The following is a 6,172-nucleotide window of genomic DNA, read 5'->3' as shown; positions in this document are numbered from 1 at the left end:
TCTGAATTTTCAAAAATGAGGAGAGGGAAATGGCTAAGAGGTGAATGAGGAAGTCTACTAATTGAATGGGAATTGATTGGCAACTTTAAAACCTTTCTATCCTAGTTGCTTGGGAGATATGGAATGATGTGTGATATTATTTGATTGAGGGAGATTTAGGGGGATATTTGAGGGTGAGTGGCCGATTCTTGCTTATCAAGAATAAGGGAGAAAATTGCTTAATGGTTAATTATTGATGATTTAAAAAAAATGAGGGGATTAACCATGCAATGAAAGGATTAAGGAAAGATATCAATAGAGAGTTACTAAAATTTATCAAATCCTCCAAGTGTGGTGGCCGGTTTTCTTCTTTCAAAATAAGGTACAAAATTGCTTAATTAATAACTATTGAATATTAAATGTGATGGAATTATCTCCCAAGAAAAATAAGAAAATGAATTAAAGATTGAGAGTTGCCAAATATTTTAAATCATATCAAGGAGGTGGCCGAAATCTACTATTAAAATAGGGTGATAATATTCCTTAAATCTTATATTTTAAATCTTTAAAATTTTATCTACCCATTAAGTATTTTAGTGGATTAAATAATTAATTTAGGATAGTGATTATCTTGCAAGCATGGCTAATTTTTAATTTAAATTTACTAACATGTTAAGTTACAATTTCTTAAATAAAATAAGCCTAGATTAACTTATCTCAATTGGTCACATATTTTAATTTAGGCTTTTAATTAAATTATTGGACATAGAAAAATTTATTTGCTACTTAAGTCTAATTAATTAATTAAATTCTTAAACATTCTTTTACATTAAAATAAATTATCCTTTATCATGAATACATTCTAGGAATATTTTCTTATCATTAAATTTTAATCTTAATACTCCAACTCCAGTCCGACCTCACTTATTTAACTGAAAAGATAAAACTAAACTCATGCGATTTAAAATAAATAATCATGACCATCAAATTTAAAAATGCTTTAAATAATAAAGAAATCATTTTTAATTTAAAATACTAGAAATTATGCATGGCTTATACGTAGTCTGATTTAACGGGTTCTACAATCTCTCTCCTGTCTACGATCCTCACCGTCCTCATGACGGTGCTCATCATCCCTCACGCGCTCAAGAATGCGCCTAGGAAGCATACTGTTCCAAACATATAACCCATACTTAATTAACATGTATAATTCCATTATTTCTTTAAATTTAAATAAATACTGCATAATCATAATCTTGACATAAAACATTTCATGAAAACATGTTGTTAAAATATTTCATGCTTTAAACGAAATGCGTAATCGTAAAACTTACAGACCGAAGACGTGACTTCGTGACCTTCTCGAGGTCAGTAGTTGTACAACCCTTTACAAGAACATAGGCTCTGATACCAACTGTAGAGGCCCGTATTTCGTATTTGTAAATTTGCGGGATTATTTAAAATTTTTCTCTTTAAATAAATAACATGCCTCATTCATAAAATAAACTGATAAAAAGATTTAATGTTTAATGTAACAGCGGAAGAAATTATCGTTTTCACACCACAACTAAAAAAATTATTCGTCAAACTAAAAAAACTGAGTTTGAGCATAAATAGTAAATGATAAAAAATGAGGTACTCGGGTTCCTACTACTGCTGACCCAAGCTTGCTCACTGGTCCCCGCCCTCGGTCTCTACCTCACCAGTACCTACAACAATCAAGTATAGTGAGTCTAAAGACTCAGCATGCATATATCACGAATAACAAGTAAATATAGCATAAAATCACATGAAATGTAAAATATCGTATCGTAAAGCGTAACGTGAAAATAGTGTCACGAGTAATTATAAATACGTGCATAACTGAACATCGTACGTAAAATATTTGTTCGATAGAGCTCTGTCATAAATTAGCATATCATAATTTTTTTTCTGTAGAGATAATGTTCTACGCAAGTGGCCCGTAACATAACATGAACGTAAGCGCCTGATCAGACTAAACCACAGTATACTGGGCGATAGAGATCATCACAGCCCTTGGACTAGATATCCGTGAAAGAGGATCGGTTACGGGTGTTTAAATGCGCAACGGAAGTTCAAAATTTATTTTCAAATCTACAAGCTCTCCTTGTTCTTGAGTCCTTCCTTCAAAATCAAGCACACCACCAAACTTAAAAGATCCACCTTACACTTGCACTAGAAAATGTAGGGCATTTTTCTTTGAGAAGAGAATTGTTTCTCCAACTATTGAAGAACAAGATGAGAGAAAATTTTTTGAGAGAAATGGTTGTAGAATTTCGGCCAAGGTGAATAAAAATGGGAGAGGGATGACTTATCTTGGTTGAGGGAAAAACTAAAACACTTTTAGCATCCCAAGCCACAACCTTTCACCTCCCATGCATGCAATGTTATTTGAATTTTAGCAAGTAAAAATCCATTGACTTAATTTAATTATCTCACACATATTTGAGACTAATTAAATATTACTTGAATTTACTCAAGTCTACTAGTTAAATAATTATTCGAATTGGACTCTACAAGACCCAATGTTATTTAATTAATTCAACACTTGAATTAATTTAATTAATTGGACTCTACTAGGTCCACTAGTGTTTAATTAATTCAACACTTGAATTAATATAATTTAGTCCATAATAATGTTTATAAAAATCACAATTTTCAAATACGATATTTATTTGGCCAATTTTTAATTTTAGGAACACATTCATAAATTAAAAGTTACATTCTCTCATAGAAGTCATACTTCTATTTTTCCTTATGCTTATAAACTCATTTATAAGCCGTTCAACACATTGAACTATTTTAATTCTCAACGGAATCTAGAAAGCTAGTACTTGTGTGGCCCTCAATGGTTCACTGATACAACTAGCCGTGGGTTCACATCTCCATGTGATTCGGACTAAACATGTCCTTATACGAGCATACCCCAATTGCTCCATTCCTAATTATCAACTCCTTGATAATAAGAACGTCAGAACTCAAGTCTGATAGTACCCAACCAATCATGTTAAATGCCTAGCAGTATCGCTTACATGATTCCCTAGGTATCAAATGATAGTGTCTGCAAGAACCATTCAATTATGGTTAGCGTACAGTACGGTCCCTTCATCTCATATATTCCGACCGATTCGACAACCATTGGTATATCGAGAGTTGTCAATGAATCGATACTATGTGTCATGTTGTAGTTGCATCGATGGTGTAATCTATGAAACCCCTTTCATAATTACCACCATACTCTGATCAGAGATTTCATACTACATACACATAAGATATCCATACCCGAAGGTAAGCGGTGAATACCCGACTACAATTCATCGACTCCTATATGTTTCGACAAAATACCCAACCTTGCCACCTGATGACCCCATGAGAGTCGGTAAACAAGTCAAAGTGCCATGCTAGCACATAGAGTCTCAATGTTATCCCGGGTCATAAGGACTAATGGTGTACAACCATAAACTAGGACGTTTCCACTCGATAAGTGAGAACCACTTGGAAAGTCCTTTATGGAGGGTTGTTTAGTGCACTCTACCAGGATCACCTATCTGCATGCTTGGACATCACAATGTCCCCTACCAATGAAACATGGTACTCACATCGCAGATACTAGTCTCGAACTCGAGCGGTCTATATCCTTCTTAGCGACGGCTGAATCGACTAGGAACTGTTTAGAATATACAGTATTCCAAATATGAGTTTCATGATTCTCATCATATAAGCCTCTCATATTCTTTCTACTATTTGTATATTCAAGGAATTTATCTATGCAACTAGCATGGGTATACAGATAAAGATGTGCCAAAATAATAATTTCAAATATTATTAAAATAAAGATTGCTGATACATAGAGTTTCATTGTGAACACTTGGCTCGACGGGCACCTACTCTAACAATCCGTACCCTTACATAATCATAAACCGGTCGTAAGTCACCAGGTGAAGCAATAATCCCATAAATCTCATAAGCGTGAGGTGGCCACAAAACATATCACATATATCTCAAAAATAAACATTTTATATTTTTATACACGTAATATAATTATAACCACATTTTATTTAATGAGTTGGATCGTTCCCAGGCTCGCTGCGACCTAATTCTAACATGTGACACATGCAAATAATCTCAACTTGACCAACACTTCATAACCGAACCAAAAACGAGACAATTACGCACAACAAACTTAGTATCCAACCATGGATTCGTACCAACCCGAATCAACATTGAACCATCGTTTATCCATGATTAATATACACCTAAAATACTGGAAAATATATACCAAGGGCTGTAATACATGAAAAATGTGCATGGAGGCCAAAATCATTAAACGCTCTTTCGAGAGTAACTTTGGCACATTGCACCGTAAATTATCGTACGACTTCTAAACTTAACCAAATCACAAATGGCCAAAAACATGACCTTCCTAACTCAATGAGGTACTGTCCAGTCCAAGTCCATAGGCTAAAAGCAAAACAAGAACTCAAACATGACCTCTGAACCGAAGACAAAGTTGCTATCCAATTCCAGCGGAAGCAGCTTCGTTTGAAATGCTTCGATTACAAGGCTAATGGCCATTGGGGCTTGAACCACCGACCAGAGCCTCTTCCCAACATCCTAAGGTGTGGCTTGAACCATGGCTAAGGGCCCTAGGCCAAACACAATCCAAACAAGCACCTACGACAATCCGAAGCTCCACCCGAGAACGCCATTTTGCACGCGTGTGGTGTATTGCTTCAGTTGTTGTCTTAGTCATTCCGATGGCCATGTGATCGACCATGGCTTGATCAAGACATCATTAGATATTGTTTGAACCATGGCTAAGGGCTAGAAGCCAACCAAGATCCACCCAACATCCTCAAAATCAAAAACCAACTCACACAACAAAAATCAAAAAATTGAAAACAGAAGGGGCACTTGTGTTGTTTGGTTTAAAAATCGATAGGACCATGAACCAAGCCATGAAAGGTCATCTTGGTCACGTCATAGACATGCTAAGGAAGGGTTCTAACCATGGTTACAGGCCTTCGACCAACCATGATCCGAACCTTCAACTTAGACAATCCAAACAAGAAATAGAAACTCACAATTTGCAACTATGGAGAGTTGCTGTCCATTTCGTTTTGCTGTGGCGAAGGGACTCAAACCGATGGAGCAACACCTCCCTAACACACCCTATAACATGCCTAGATGCAGCCTTGAATGCCTGGAACCAAGCCAACCCCTGAAATCACAAAAACAATACAACCCGTGAAGCACAAGTGAAAGGGCCGAATATCTGTGCATAGAATTTCGAAAAATGCTATCAATTTTTCGGTTTTGCTTCAGGATTTATGGACACAACATAATTTAAAAAAATATGTATATGACTTGATTGAAGAGAAAGAAAATAACATATGCATTACTGGAATTTGTTTACGAAAGAAATCAAATGATACGACGAACACGACGCGACGGAGATGGAGTTCCTTTTCTTTTCTACTTTTCTCTCTTATTTTCTTGATGCAAGTCACGATTTTTCTTGCAGGTTTTCTCTGAAATTTTCGAGAGTGAGGATGGAGGGAATGAATTGGGAAGTTGCAAAATAAATGGGGATTGAATGGCAAGATAAAAATCTTTCTATCCTTGAGTTTGAGAGATAAGGAAATGAGGTGTGATATTATTTGATTTGAAGGAGATTTAATGGGATGATGGCCGATTTCTTGCTATCAAAATATGGTAGAAATATTGCTTAATTATTAATTTTTTGTGATTAAAAGAGATGGAATTATCTACCCAGAAAGGATAAGGAAAGGAATAAAAAATGATGAGTTGTCAAACTTAATTAAATCTTTAAGTTGTTGGCCAAAAATTGCTTATCAACATGGGGTAAAATATTCCTTAATTCTTGAATTTTAACTCTTTAAAGTTTTAAACACTTATATGTATTTTAGTGAATTTAATAAATTAATTTAGGATAGTAATTATCTTGCATGCATGGCTAATTCTTAAAATAAATTTACTAACATGTTAAGTTACAATTTCCTAAATAAAATAAGCCTGGATTAATTTATTCCAATTGGTTACACCTTTTAATTTAGGGTTTTAATTAATTATTGGACATAAGAAATTAAAAATTATTTACTACTTATGTCTAATTAATTAAATAAATCTTTAAACATCCTTTTACATTAAA

Source organism: Primulina huaijiensis, chromosome 16 (assembly GCF_012295235.1).
Source record: "Primulina huaijiensis isolate GDHJ02 chromosome 16, ASM1229523v2, whole genome shotgun sequence".
Taxonomy (NCBI): Eukaryota; Viridiplantae; Streptophyta; class Magnoliopsida; order Lamiales; family Gesneriaceae; genus Primulina; species Primulina huaijiensis.
Note: the sequence above shows the minus strand (reverse complement) of the source record.